Source organism: Pan paniscus, chromosome 12, assembly GCF_029289425.2.
Source record: "Pan paniscus chromosome 12, NHGRI_mPanPan1-v2.0_pri, whole genome shotgun sequence".
NCBI lineage: Eukaryota > Metazoa > Chordata > Mammalia > Primates > Hominidae > Pan > Pan paniscus.
In genome coordinates this window covers 100,654,941-100,671,228 of record NC_073261.2, presented here as the reverse complement: position 1 = coordinate 100,671,228, position 16,288 = coordinate 100,654,941, and the positions used below count along the sequence as shown (strand labels likewise).

Sequence of the window (16,288 nt, the reverse complement as noted above, 5' to 3'; positions counted from 1 at the left end):
TCACCAGAAGTCAAGAGTTCAAGACCAGCCTGGCCAATGTGGTGAAACACCGTCTCTACTAAAAATACAAAAATTAACTGGGCATGGTGGCAGGTGCGTGTAGTCCCGGCTACTACGGAGGCTGAGGCAGGAAAACCGCTTGGACCAGGAGGCAGAGGTTGCAGTGAGCTGAGATCACACCATTGCGCTCCAACCTGGATGACAAGAGCGAAACTCCGTCTCAAAAAAAAAAAAAATTTACATATATATATATGGAATATTTATTTTCTTTTAAAAAAATGTTTATCACAGTTTCCTTTAAATGCTAGGCATTTAGAATTAGTTTTTTTTAAGCCAGGAACAGTGGCTCACACCTGTAATCCCAGCACTTTGGGAAGCCAAGGAGGGCAGATCACTTGAAGCCAGAAGTTCAAGACCAGCCTGGCCAACATGGAGATTCCCTGCCTCTGGTAAAAACACACACAATAAGTTAGCTGGGTGTGGTGGTGGCTGGGCGCCTGTAATCCCAGTTACTCAGGAGGCTGGTTCAAGAATTCAAGAATCACTTGAACCCAGGAGGCAGAGGCTACAGTGAGCCGAGACAGCGCCACTGTACTCTAGCCTGGATGAAAGAGTGAGACTCTGACTCAAAAAAAAAAAAAAAAAAAAAAAAGTTTTTTGTTGTCTTTTTTGAGACAGGGTCTCACTGTATTGCCCAGGCTGGAGTGCAGTGGTGCATTCACAGCTCACTGCAACCTCCACCTCCCAGGCTCAAGCTATCCTCCCATCTCAGTCTCCTGAGTAGCTAGGACTATAGGCATATGCCACCACACCTGGCTAATTTTTGTATTTTTTTGTAGAGACAGGGTTTTGCCATGTTGCCCAGGCCGGTCTCGAACTCCTGGGTTTTTGTACTTTTTGTAGAGATGGGGTTTTGCCATGTTGTCCAGGCTGGTCTCAAATTCCTGGGCTCAACATTCCACCTGCCTCAGCCTCCCAAAGTGCCAGGATTACAGATGTGAGCTACCATGCCTGGCCTAAAATTAGTTTTAATTTAGAAAAGTATTAAACTAAAATTTTTCAGACTACTTAAAGCTATAGTTTTGGGGAGAAAGAAAAATGTTTTTCAATTAAAGACTTAAATATTACACTTTTAAAACTTTTTATTATGGAAATCTAAAAACATTCACCAAATGAGAGAGAACATTACAATGAACCACCACATACCCATCACCCATTTTCAACAATTATCAACACATGGCCTATCTTGTTTCCTCCATACCTTCAGACACCCTCCGTCCACAAACTGGGTTATTCTGAAGCAAGCCTCAGACATTTCATTCATTATTATTGTAGTATATATCTCTGAAAACAAGGACTTACATTTTTTTTTACACCTCAGAAAATGACTATAATTCCTTAATATCAAATTATTTAGTCAATGTGCCAAATTTACAGGGAAAAACCACTTTTTTTAAACAATTGGTTTGTTCAAATCAATAGACCCACATATACTGCGTTTGGCTAACACATGTCTTGAAGTATCTTTTAATCTATGGGTTTCTCTCACTTTTTCTTCCAATTTACTTACAGAAAAAACTAGTAAACTGTATTGTAGTTACACACATTCTGTATTTTGCTGATCGTATGGTCCTCTGTCCCTTGCATTTCCTGAAAATTAGAATCAAAATCTAGAGGCTTGCTCAGATTCAGATTTTATTTTAGCAAGAAAACTTCATAGGCTTATGGTATACTTCCTACCACACCACATCAGAACACACAAAACATCTATGACCTCTTTTTTGAGATGCTAAGATATATCAGTAGGATAGATGTGGTCTATCTGATCCACTTATTATAAAGTTTCCCACCAGCATTTCAATCTAATTGTTTTAGCAGCCACCGATGATCACTATCTCCATCATTTTATTTAGGGGCTGGAAAGTGCTGATAGTCTATCGTTCCTTTTTCATTTATAAGCCAGAGTCCTTCTAAAAATAGATGCTTTCCACTATCTATTTGGTTACCCGAGGTACAATTCATATTAAAAAAGCAGGATAAGGCTGCATGCGGTGGCTCACGCCTGTAATCCCAGCAGGCCAAGGCGGGTGGATCACCTGAGGTCAGGAGTTTGAGACCAGCCTGGCCAACATGGTGAAACCTCATCTCTACTAAAACTACAAAAATTAGCCAGGTGTGGGGGCGCATGCCTGTAATCCCAGCTACTCCGAAGGCTGAGGCAGGAGGCAGGAGAATCACTTGAACCTGGGAGGCGAAAGTTGCAATGAGCCAACAGTGTGCCACTGCACTCCAGCCTGGGCAACAAGAGCAAAACTCCTTCTCCAAAAAAAAAAAAAAGAAAGAAAGAAAGAAAAGGGCAGGATAAGTAACTTATTTTTGTATTTACTGTTTTCAGAATAATTAGCTGGTTTTCTGGCATGCTCCAAAGGTGATTTGGTTTCTGTTTCAAATACCACTATTAATATGAGTATCATTTTATAAAGCAGCATTATGGATTTAAATATATTTTTGTGCTTTAATTACTGTATTTCCTCACTTGTGAATTGGCTATTCATTGGCTATTGTCCACTTATATACCATTTGTGAGAGCTCTCTAATTTACATTAAATATATTGAAACATTTACTGTCACATTTACTACAAACCCTTTCTTCCAGTTTATTCTTCATCTTTTTATCACTATTGATTTTCCATTAAAGTTTTTATTAATTTTATGTATTGTAACTGACTGGTCTTTTCTTTCTATTTCTTTAAGCATGTTTACACTTAAATGTAGCTTCCCTCCCTTTGATAGCTTAATACTTTTTCTGTATTCGTTTACATTTAACTCTTATAATTCACATAAGAAAAAGCGCATGGGCCGGGCTCAGTCATGACCAGCCTGGCCAACATGACCAAACCCTGGTTCTACTAAAAATACAAAAATTAGCTGGGTGTGGTGGCACACGCCTGTTATCCCAGCTACTCGGGAGGCTGAGGCACGAGAACCGCTTGAGCCTGGGAGGTGGGGGTTGCCATGAGCCGAGATCGTGCCACTGGACTCCAGCCTCGGTGACAGAATGAGACTCTTCCTCCCCCACCAAAAAAAGAAAGAAAATGTGCATGGATAGAAATGAGAAGAATGTGCAGACACACTAGGAAAAAACCAAGAGGGAGAGAATGAGGGAAAAAAACCCTTTCTTGGCCACATATATTACCGAGCAAACATGCTGCATGAACCATTACATTATCTTACCACAAGCGGAAATGACTACAGTAGTTTTGCAAAACTGTTAGCTTACGTTAACCACAGGAGGGCAGTGTTTATCAAACAAACCTCATTCCACTGAACTGCTCATGGAACTTTAAAGTACAATTTTTAGAAACTACTTTATGACAATATGAATAACCACTCAGAATAACTAAAATCAACACTACATAGATTTAAAGCTAGATTTTTAAAGGGTGCTTAATATATTTACTTCTTAGCTTGTAGATTCCCAATTCAGTTAATAAAAAGGATTTAAAATTATATTTTCTAACACTCAAGAATAACTGAGTTGCCTCTAAGATTCAAGTTTGATTCTAGCCTAAATAACAGGAATATTTCAATTACTATTACATTATGAGTTCATTCCAGATATACAGATGTGCAGAGTCTGAATTTTGTATAATCTATATGACTGCTACATTTTAAATGTCCAAATAAGTAACACAGTGATCTTTATATAAAGTTCTATCAGTGTTAAAAGGCTCATTTACTGCCCAAAAGCTTTAATTAGGGTAACTTGTGCCATACCAGTAAATCAGATCAGCCAATATACAGTGAGAAGAGATGAGGGCTTCTGCTATAGAACAATATATCAACGTTTAAGAGCCAGAGAAGAAAACTAGGAAATAAACTAAATGACCAGAGAGATGAGAAGAAAACCAGAAAACACTGGTGTTTCAGAAAAGACAAAAGTATTCTAAGGTTTAGGTGGTCAACAATGTCAAATGCTGCCTAGAAGCTAACAACAGAAATGTATCCCCTGTATTTGTCAACAAAGGGATGTTTAATTAGCTTTGTAAATTCGGATTCCACTTAATGCGGAGGGAAGAAATCAGATGTGAGGGGATTTAGCACTGACTGGGAGTCTAAAGGTAGTAATAGGGGATTAAAACAACTCTTTCTAGGACAATAAAGGAAACAGAACATGTGGAATTGAGGAATAATTGTTTTGTCAAATGAAGTTTCACTGAACCAGCATAAGGGAGACCCAAATATCCCTGCATATCCCATCTTCCCCCTTTCCACCATGAGTGGCAAGTAATTTCACATACGGTTTTTGACAAATCCCTCATTATCTGAGCTTGAGGTACTAGTTCCGATTTGACACTCAAGAACAAAATGAATTCAGAGGATGCGGTTTCCCTCAGCTACCAAACTCACTATACACTCACTCACCTGAGTTCAGGAGCTCAACACATGAGAGTAACAAGGAACACATGGTATTTAGACAGAAATGTGATCTAACAGAGCCTTTGGAGGAAAGAGGGAAAAAGTCCTTACCTGGCTGTTTAGCAGTTATCTATTGATCACTACCTGTGTCCTGAGATGCACTTTTCTGTTCAGCTTCTGTCACACTAGACTCTCGTGGTTCACTCTACTCTACCTCTCTACTAGCAACTTCCTCATTCTCCACAGTCTTTTAATGTTGGTCTTCTTCAGGATTCTTTTCTCCTCAGTGTCTACTCTCCTTGGACATTTTCATCCTCCCATGGCTTCAAAAATAGCCATGCTCCTATAGCAGCACCGTATACATCCCTAGTACTGCTTATCACAGTGCACCGTTTTTTTGTTTTAGAGACGGGGACTCACTCTGTCGCCCAAGGTGGCATGCAGTTTTATAGCTGGAGTACATGATCATAGCTCACTGCAGCCTCGAACTCCTGGGCTCAAGCAATCCTCCTGCCTCAGCCTCCCAAGTAGCTAGGACTACAAGTGTGAACCACCATGCCCAGCCTTATTCATCTAGTATTACTAGTGCCTATTATACGACAGATCTAAAACACTTAATGGTTGGCTGATGGAATTAGGAACATATGTGGCAAGATTAGCTTCAGACACTAGTAAAAATGCCTCTTTTTAAAACAGGATAAAAGGTGAGGGAAAATGCAAATAAATTTACAGATTTGGGCGTAGAAACTTGAGTGTAAAAGTAGCTGAGAATACTTAAATACCAAACCTATACAGAGAGGCACCTACAGATATACAGAGAAGATTACAGAAGCTGACTTTGTAAGCTCACGGGCATAGTTTACCTAGGGGTCCCTCAATTCTGAACAGCTCTATCAAGTCACTTGGGTTTAGTCTTTCCTAGCTTGGATTCTTTTAATTATCCAGAAAGTCTGGAGGTTATACACACTCCCTAGTTCAAGAAAAAAAGCTCTCAACCAAACTCTTCAAACTCTTTAGAGTTAATAACACTAACAGTTAATACTTATCTAGCATTTAACTGCCAAGCACTATTCTAAGTGATTTAGATATATTAGCTTATTTAACCTTTACAATAAACCTATGAGGTAGATACTATCAGCCCATTTTTTTCAGATGTGAAAACTGAAGTGCAGAGAAATTAAATAACTTGCCTAAGGTTTTGTCAGCTAATTAATGAAAAGAGCCACTGCTGCTGCTGAGTTGTCCAACTTGTCATCAGCAGAATCCAACTCTCAGAACCCTGTTATAATTCCTCAAAAAGAAGAGCCAACCATTTCGGTGGCTCTGAAGGTGACAGCAATTTGTAGCTTAACCTAGTAGGTGCTCCTCGGTGCTTCCACATCTAATGATAAAAGGCAAGTCAGCATATGGCAAAGGCATGATATGGAAAAGAGAAATAGGGGCTTAGACTCCTCAGGAATGATGGCTTCAGGCAAGCAACCTTGATCAGCTGCAGTCTGGCCATGAGTGACGGAAATCTAGACTAGGCAGTGGCAGAAGGAGATGATGAATATTAATACGGCGTTGGAACCAGCTACTGCAGCAGAGACTATGACCTATTCCACTAATCCTCTATAGTAAGCCATTTTAAGAGACTGCTGCCAGTGTCTGTCTTGAGGAGTTGATGTCAAGAACAGGCTTACTGTAGAGCACAAGCCATTAAGAAACACATCCAAATAGAAACTTTCAGTGTCCTGCAACACACATATCCCTCAAGAACCTCCTCAGCTCTGGCAGACAGTGCCGCTCACACACTGCCAGCATGCCACCTTTGCTCATGCTGCTCTGTATCTGACATACCTTCCCTACTCCTTTTGACAGATACCTCAAAGTTTATCTATCACTCAACAAAATAGCAAAGATTTTTAAACTGGTAATATTAAATTCTTCAAGAGTTGAATCAGACAGGCACATACACACTAAACAGTGGAGAGGGTAAAATGCTACACCTTTATAGATAGTAATTTGGTAACAGGCCAGGCGCAGTGGCTCACATCTGTAATCCCAGCACTTCTTGGGAGGCCGAGGTGGGTGGATTGCTTTGAGCCCAGGAGTTAGAGACCAGCCTGGGAAACATGGTGAAACTCTATCCCTACTAAAAATATAAAAATTAAGCTCATGCCTGTAATCTCAGCACTTTGGAAGGCCAAGGCGGGCAGATTCCCTGAGGTCAGGAGTTCGAGACCAGCCTGGCCAACATGCCAAAACCCCGTCTCTACTAAAAACACAAAAATGAGCTGGGTGTGGTGGTGCATGCCTGTAATCTCAACTTGGGAAGCTGAGGCAGGAGAATCACTTGAACCCAGGAGGTAGAGGTTGCAGTGAGCTGAGATCATGCCACTGCACTCCAGGCTGGGCGACAGAGTGAGACTCTTGTCTCAAATAAATAAATACAAATATAAAAATTAGCCGGGCATGCTGGCACACACCTGTGGTCCCAGCTACTCAAGACGCTGAGTGGGAGGACTGCTTGATCCCGGGAGGCAGAGGTTGCAGTGAGCCGAGATCATGCCACTACACTCTAGCCTGGGTGACAGAGTGAGACCCTGTCTCAAAAAAAGAAAAAAAAAATTGGTATTAACTTCAAGAGCCTTTCAAAGAGTGACACCCTCTTCCCCAGTAACCCTTCTTCTATCAAAGCAAAGTAATAGAAATACATGAGGCCTAGGCACAAAAGTGTTACTGCAGTATTATTTGTAATAAAGTTATAAAAATAATCTAAATAATACCGAATACTAAGATAATCAAGTAATTTAACTCCCCTTCCAAAGAGATCCTTAGTACATGAGCAAAAAGAGAGCACAGCCCTCTTTATCTTTGTGCTCCTCAAATTAGACAATACCCAAAACGTAAGAGAAACCCAATAAATTATTCCTAAATTGAAAATATATTATGTTGTTTTTAAAAATGCTTTTAAGTAGCGTTTCCAAAGATAAGGAAATGCTTATGAATGCAAAATTGAATACACAATAAGATTTTGATTAAATTTTAAAAAGACAAGATTAGAAATAAATATACAAATATTAATAACATGACGTTAGATCAGAGTGTTAATTTATAATTCAGGCCCACAGTATAAACAGGCTTCAGGATTCCATGAACCCCTTTGGACTTAGATATAGTATTTAGCGTTTATATCTTTTTCTGGGGAGAAGATTCAAAGTTTTCATCAAGTTCCAAAGGGACGGTGGGCGCCTGTAGTCCCAGCTACTTGGGAGGCTGAGGCAGGAGAATTGCTTGAACCCGGGAGGCGGAGGTTGCAGTGAGCTGAGATCCCGCCATTGCACTCCAGCCTGGGCAACGAGAGTGAAACTTCGTCTCAAAAAAAAAAAAAAAAAAAAAAACAAAGAAGAAAACCTCAAAAACCAGAAAGTGTCCCAACTTACTTTCTGATTAAAATGCAAGAAAAGCGGCAGGGTGCGTGGCTCACGCCTGTAATCCCAGCACTTTGGGAGAGAGCAGTGGGCGGATCACCTGAGGTCAGGAGTTAGAGACCAGCCTGGCCAACATGGTGAAACCTAGTGTCTACTAAAAGTACAAAAATTACCCAGGCGTGGTGGCACACGCTTGTAGTCCCAGCTACTCGGGAGGCTGAGGCATGAGAATCACTTGAACCTAGGAGGAGGAGGTTGCAGCGAGCTGAAATTGCGCCACTGCACTCCAGCCTGGGTGACAGTGGGAGACTCTGTCTCAAAAAAAAAAAAAAAAAAAAAAGGCAAGAAAACCATAAATCCCTTATAAATCATTTTTCATCTCTACCCCTAAAAAGTCTTGGATCAAGAAGGAAATCACAATTATGATATCTACCTAAGAGAAGTAAAAGAAAGGTATAATTATGGAAAAGGAAACAATTTATTATTTGTAGATGTCTGATACTCTTAAAATAATTGATCTTTTTACTATTGTTGATTTGAACAAATATCTAAGCACCTACTACAGCTGCATTTCCTAGTAAGTCATCCAAAACACAGCTGTACTATGACTACCCAAACTTATACTCTACTATCCTCAATATATTAGCTCCACAAGATGAAGTTAGTCCAATTCCAAGGTCCCTCAAAAATAATTCTCACATATGCCTTTGGTAATGAAGCTATCCTGTTAAAATGCCATTTTTGTGCTCCCTTCTGCAGCACACATACTAAGAACATGCAGAGAAGATCAGCATGGCCCCTGCACAAGGATGACATGCAAATTCATGAAGCATTTTGTATTTTTTAAAAACAATAAAAATTTAAAAAATAAAATGCCGTTTTCTCCCCAAACCCATTATCAATGCATAATCTTTTTTAAGAGTCCAGAATGACAGCTATAAAGACCGTTCTAAGAGAAAGGCATAATTTTTACTGTTAGTTGCTGTGGGTCCATGGACTCCATAAAGCCTAAGGTAGATTTGTTTTTAGGAGTTTACCTACCATTCAACATTCTTCTGCTAAAAAGGCCCTGATTTCCTTTTGGAGATCCATCCCCTACTCCATTCTCAATCCATACAGTGGAAAGCAACACTAGCAGTAACACATGAAACCCAATTAGCACTTCCCATCCTCTTGACCACAGTAAATAATTTACTAATAGGAAGAAGTCTGACGTCAAGGGTAAAGGGCAGAATAAGAGAAAAATTAAAACTTTGTTCACTCCAGCAACCACTGGAGTTAAATCTCCATGACATGAAGCTAAAGCTAACAGCTTTCTTGCTCCACACAGAGTTTGAGGATCAAATTAACACCCCAAACAAAAAGAGACAGAAACAAGCCTGGGTGCGGTGGCTCACACCTGTAATCGCAGCACTTTGGGAGGCCGAGGCGGGCAGATCACGAGGTCAGATCGAGACCATCCCGGCTAACACGGTGAGACCCCCGTTGCTACTAAAAATACAAAAAATTAGCTGGGCATGGTGGCGGGTGCCTGTAGTCCCAGCTACTCGCGAGGCTGAGGCAGGGAATGGCATGAACCTGGGAGGAAGAGGTTGCAGTGAGCCGAGATCACGCCACTGCACTCCAGCCTGGGCGACGGAGCGAGACTCCGTCTCAAAAAAAAAACAAAGAGAGAGACAGAAACACAATCTTGATAATGCATTTATTTATTTATTTATTTATTTATTTATTTAGAGACAGAGTCTCGCTCTGTTGGCCAGGCTGCAGTGCAGTGGCGTGATCTCAGCTCACCACAGCCTCCGTCTCCCGGGTTCAAGCAATTCTCTGACCTCAGCCTCCCGAGTAGCTGGGATTACAGGCATGCACCACCATACCTAATTTTTGTTTTTTGTTTTTTGAGACGGAGTCTCACTTTGTCGCCAGGCTGGAGTGCAACGGTGCAATCTCGGCTCACTGCAACCTCCGCCTCCTGGGTTCAAGCAATTCTCCTGCCTCAGCCTCCCAAGTAGCTGGGACTACAGGCCCGTACCACCAGGCCTAGCTAATTTTTGTATTTTTATTAGAGATGGGGTTTCACCATGTCGGCCAGGCTGGTCTCAAACTCCTAACCTCAGGTGATCCGCCCACCTCAGCCTCCCAAAGTGCTGGGATTACAGGCATGAGCCACTGCTCACCTGGCCTATACCTTTTTTTTTTTTTTTGACACCAGTGTTTATTTCAGGAAGCAGGTCTGGAAGACCTGGGTCTGTCCAGTGGAGTCCTGGAGTCTCCAGCTTCTCACTTGGCCTTCGGGTTACGGAACTTGTATCCAGCAAAGACAGCCTTGTCCCCAAGAGCCTCCTCGATCCTCAAATGAGTTGGTTGTATTTGGCCAGACGCTCCAAGGGGTAGGGGGCGCCAGTCTTGATCTGTCCTGTGCAGAGCCCCACCACAAGGTCAGCAATGAAAATGTCCTCAGTCTCCCCAGAGTGGTGGCTCACCATCAACCCTCAGCCGTTAGAGTGAGCCAGTTTGCATACCTGGATCTATTCAGTCACCGAGCCGATCTGGTTGACCTTCAGCAGCAGACAGCTGCAGACCTTCTTCTCAAAGGACTGGGCAATCCTCTTGGGGTTGGTGACTGTCAGGTCATTCCCCACAATCTGGATGTCCACCCCTGAGAGGAACGAGGTCCAAGTGGCCCAGTCATTCTGGTCAAAGGGGTCCTCGATGGAGACGAGTCTAGGTGGCAGCTGGGACAGTGTCCTATACCTCATTTTTAATACTACATAGGCTACAAGTTCTAGAATAATGCCAAATAACAGTAATGATAGCAAGTTTCTTCATCACATGTCTAATTTTTTCATATACTTGTCTCTAGCAATTTATCATCACTGTGTTATTGGCTGTTAGTTTGATTTTTGGGGGGGCGGGGGGGGGAGATGGGCAGCTTTTCTCAATAAAGCAATTCAAAAAACAAGGCTCTTTCCAATATGTGGTAAGCCATGTGGTGAGCCATGTGGTGAGCCATGGAGTTCTTCTGTATCCAACCCGAAAAGAGAACACATAGAAAAAGCACACCCTATTCTTGAGTACCTTGGCTAGGAAGTGACACGTATTACTTCTGCTCACATTCTACTGCAAAAATAGTCACTTGGCACTATCTAGACACAAGAGAGTCTAAGAAATAAAATCTTTGTCTGGGTAGCTGGGACAAGGATTGTACCTATATGTACCCATCTCTGCATATAGTTTTCATCATTGACCTAGTAATTTAATGAATCAATAATTTTCTAATAACAAAGTAGCTTTGCATTCGTGGAATAAACTTCCAATTAATCATGGAGCTACACTGGCTACCTCATCATTCCTAGACTAAGGCAGGCACTCTCCTGCTTCAGAATCTTTGCACCATCTACTCCACCAATGTAGAATGCTCTTTTCCTGGATGTATGCAAAGCTTCACTGCCTTCATATGTTTGGTCAAATGTCAACTTCTCAGTGAAGCATTCCCTGACTATCCTATTTAAATCACGAACTACTTCAAAACCAGCCCAGCATTCCCCAGTCACCCAGCTTTCACTTTCCCCACAGCACTTACCACTAACATACTATATACTATAATTTACTTATTTACCATGTTGTCCATCTTTCACCCCTACCTACAAATCTGTTAAATTCCATGCAGGCAGGGATTCTTATTTTACTTTATTTTATTTTATTTATTTTTGAGACAGAGTCTCTCTCTGTCACCCAGGCTGGAGTGCAGTGGCGCGGTCTCAACTCACTGCAATCTCTATCTCCTGGGTTCAAGCAGTTCTGTAGGCAGGGATTTTATTTTTCCTCATTTGTTCACTGCTACATCCACAGATCCTAGAGCAGTGCCTGGCATATAGTAAGTGCTCAATAAATATTTAACTACATTCAATGCTGAATACAATGAATCTCCACATATATGACACTGAGATTTAGTGTTTGCAAATTGATCCTACCCTAAGCCAACCTAAGACAATTACCAAAGAACTGCTCCCTCCATTAGCTTACAGATACAAACAACTGATTCTTTTAAATTGATAATATTTATAATATTTCCCTTGGTCTCTGCCTAAATCTCTTATCCTATATAGCGAAAGCCAGAAAAGGTTTCAGAACAAAATGACGAAATGGCCTCTCCATCACAAACTGGGTATATTAGTTTGGTGCCTTCCTTTACTCCATAGCGGCCATGTCCTCCTCATCTCCATTGTGTCTACATTCCAAAAAAAAAAAAATTTTTTTTTGGACAGGCACAATGGCTCACGCCTGTAATCCCAGCACTTTGGGAGGCTGAGGTGGGCGGATCATGAGGTCAAGAGATGGAGACCATTCTGGCCAACATGGTGAAACCCCATCTCTACTAAAAATACAAAAATTAGCCGGGCGTGGTAGTACATACCTGTACTCCCAGCTACTCAGGAGGCTGAGGCAGGAGAATTGCTTGAACCCAGGAGGCGGAGGCTGCAGTGGGCTGAGATCACGCCACTGCACTCCAGCCTGGCGACAGAGCGAGACCCCGCCTCAAAAAAAAAAAAAAAAAAATTTAAAGCCTAATATAAAGAGGGAAATTGATAAAGGGAAGAAATGGTGACAAATAAAATGAACATAAGTAGAAATCTAATTTTTTTTTTTTTTTTTGGAGATGGAGTCTCGCTCTTTATTGCCCAGGCTGGAGTGCAGTGGTGTGATCTCGGCTCACTGGAACCTCCGTCTCCTGGGTTCAAGCAATTCTCCTGTCTCAGCCTCCCGAGTAGCTGGGATTACAGGCGCCTGACACCACACCCAGCTAATTTTTGTATTTTTAGTAGAGACGGGGTTTCACCATGTTGGCCAGGCTGGTCTCAAAACTCCTTACCTCAGGTGATCTGCCTGCCTTGGCCTCCTGAAGTGCTGGGATTACAGGTGTGAGCCACCACGCCTGGCCTTTTCTTTTTGAGACAGGGTTTTGCTATGTTGCCCAGACTGGTCTTGAATTGCTAGGCTCAAGTGATTCTCCCACCCTAGCCTCCCAAGTAGCTGGGACTACAGGCACACACCACCACACCCAGCTAAGAAACCTGAATTTTACATGAAAAACCTCAGACTGAAATATATATTTAATTACTTTTATTTTATACTTTTCTAACCATTTAAGGCAATATTATTTAATTTTAGCTGAACTTCCAAGCTGTCTTATAACTTTTAAGCAAAAAGTGTTACCCTTAAAATATATCCCTTATGTGGCAAAACTAGTGATTTCATACATTGCTGGTGGCACTACAAATAGGTATATACCTTAAATAAAGTAACGTATCAAAGAAGCAAATTACAAGTAACCATATTTCCAATCTCTCCGAAAGAAATACCTCAAAATATAGGGATGAGTTCCAATTCTTAAAATGGACTAAGCATATTCCACCCTGTCACTCCCACTGAATGTAGCTATACAACCTGGACAAAACGCAGAGAGGAGCTAAAGACTCTGCAAAGTAAACAGACTTTTCTTAAGCTCACATGGAATATTCACCAAGATAGACTACATTCTGAGCCATAAAACACACCTTAACAAATTAAAAGAAACAAATCATACATGTCTGTTCTCAGACTACAGTGGAATTTAACCAGAAATCATTAAGATCGTTGGAAACCCCCTAAATATTTGGAAACTAAACAGCACACTTCTAAATAACACATGGGTCAAAAAAGAAATCTCAAAATAAGTTTAAAATATTTTGCCAGGCACAGCGACTCATCTCTAATCCCAGCACTATGGAAGGCCAAGGTGTGCAGATTGCCTCAGCTCAGGAGTTTGAGACCAGCCTAGGCAACATAGCAAAACATTGTCTCTTAAAAATAAAATAAAATAAATGCTCAGGCACGGTGGCTCACACCTGTAATCCCAGCACTTTGGGAGGCCGAGGCGGCCGGATCACCTGAGGTCGGGAGTACTGACCAACATGGAGAAACCCCATCTCTACTAAAAATACAAAATTAACCGGGCATGGTGGCGCATGCCTGTAATCCCAGCTACTCCGGAGGCTGAGGCAGGAGAATCACTTGAACCCGGGAGGCAGAGGTTGCAGTGGGCCGAGGTCGCGCCACTGCACTCCAGCCTGGGCAACAAGAGCGAAACTCCGCCTCAAAAATAAAAAAAGATGGAAACAAAAAAATATATATATAACATCAAAGCTTGTGGGATATAGCAAAAGCAGTGCTTAGAGGGAAATTTAAAGACTGAATGCATGTATTAGAAAAAGAGATCTGGCTGGGTGCGGTGGCTCACGCCTGTAATCCCAGCACTTTGGGAAGCCAAGGCGGGTGGATATGAGGTCAGGAGTTCCGGACCAGCCTGGCCAACATGGTGAAACCCTGTACCTACTAAAAATACAAAAATGCCGGGCGTGGTGGCACATGCCTGTAATGGTAGCTACTCAGGAGGCTGAGGCAAGAGAATTGCTTGAACCCGGATGGCAGAGGTTGCAGTGATCCGAGATCATGCCACTGCACTCCAGCCTGGGTGACAGAGAGACTCCATCTCAGAGGAAAAAAAAAGAAGATCTATGCTGGGTGTGGTGGCTCATGCCTGTAATCCCAGCACTTTGGGAGGCCGAGGCTGGTGATCACTTGAGCTCAGGAGTTCGAGACCAGCCTGGGCAACATGGCGAAATCCCATCCCTACAAAAAATACAAAAATTAATTGGGCATGGTGGTGCATGCTTGTAGTCCCAGCTACTTGGGAGGCTGAGGTGGGAGGATTGCTTGAGCCCAGGAGGCAGAGGCTGCAGTGAGCTGAGATCACACCACTGCACTCCAGCCTGGGCGACAGAGAGCTAGACCCTGCCTCCAAAAAAAACAAAACACAAAAAGAACTAAAATCAAAACTTAAGCTTCCATTTTTAAAAACTAGAAAAGCAAATTAAATCCAAAGTAACAAATAAGAAAATAAAAATTATAACAGAAAACAATGAAATTGAAAACAAGAAATCAATACGAAAAAACTAACAAAACCAAATGCTGCTTCCTGGAAAGACCAATAACATCAATAAGCCTCTAGCCAGGCTAAGTAAAAAAGAGAGAAGACACAAACAAATTAGTAGTACCACAAATGAAAGAAGAAATATCACTACAGTTCCCATGAACATTGAAAAAATAAAGAAATCCTGAACAATTCTATGCCCACATACTTAATAACATAGAAGAAAAGGCCAATTCCTCGAAAGACACAATCTGACAAAACTCACACAAGAAAAAACAGATCATCTGAATAGGCCTATCATCTATTAAAGAAACTGAATTAATCATTAATAACCTTTCAAAACAGAAAGCCTCAGGCCCAGATGGGTTTACTAGTGAACTCCACAAAATACTTAAAGAACTATACCAATTCTCTACAATATCTTCCAGAAAACAGAAACAGAAGGAATACAAAATGTCCCCAATTACAGTGATTTGATTTTTCAAGTTTATGTTGCTGCAAAAGCCATACACATTCAGTAGAAACCATACTTGTGATGCTGGGCAGCAGCAGCAAAACCAAGCTCCTAGTCAGCCACGTATTTTCAACTTAGGATATCTTCAATTTACAATAAGCCTCTTGGGACATCACCCCATGTAAATCAAGAAGCATCTGTACTTACTAACTCATTCTATCAGGCCAGTTTTAAAAGAAATCAAACTACAGACCCATATCTCTCATGAACATAGATGCAAAAATCCTCAACAAAACCCAACAAATCAAACTTAACAAAGTAAATGATGGCAGGCAGACTGGGGAAGATCAGATTCCAAAGTACTGTACTGTATCAGATGGTAGAATGATGAGGGATTATTTTCCTCTATTTTCCAGCTAATTTAATGTCATATTATTCCTATATTTAAAAAATTCATTTAACTTTTGTGAAACGGAGGAAACTTATGTTACACATTCTCCTAACTAAATTTTAAATATCAGTATTAATAGAGTGAAAAAATAATGCATTAATCCTAACTTAGAACCAAGTTTCACAAACACTAAAGTGAAGTAAATCTATGTATGTCTAGGACATCAATAAGGAGGGCTAACAAAATGTTTGATTGGATATAATTAAGAAAATACCTAAAACTGATACAAAGCCAAACAAAGAAATTTAGAAATTACAGTGTTTTAAGGCACCGAAAAACTAAGGAGCTTCACTTATATTACAATGGCATGTATCAGGATATAAACAATTACAAAAGTATGATGGTACATATGATTCCTGATTCCATTCTCCAACCACTTAATCCATCTTTAATACATTAGACGGCCAAGATCTAAATATCCAGTTCCACAAGAAGGGGAAAAATTAGTCAAAATATACATTTCAAATTAATTTGACAAGTATTTATTAAATGCCTATTGTGTGCATACTACACAACAGGTGTTAAGGATAAAGAATAATTTGTGGTTTTGTTTGTTTGTTTGTTTTTTGAGACAGAATCCC

The 16,288-nt window shown here is 41.1% G+C and overlaps 1 protein-coding gene and 2 pseudogenes across 1 annotated transcript in view; 1 reads left to right on the top strand and 2 right to left on the bottom strand.

Moving 5' to 3' along the window:
- The window catches only part of ASXL2 (ASXL transcriptional regulator 2), a 154,648-nt gene that overhangs the window by 121,622 nt on the left and 16,738 nt on the right, over positions 1–16,288 (bottom strand). The window lies entirely within an intron of this gene.
- LOC112438935 (U6 spliceosomal RNA) lies at positions 8,576–8,676 on the top strand (annotated as a pseudogene).
- Positions 10,019–11,859, bottom strand: LOC134728659 (beta-enolase-like; annotated as a pseudogene).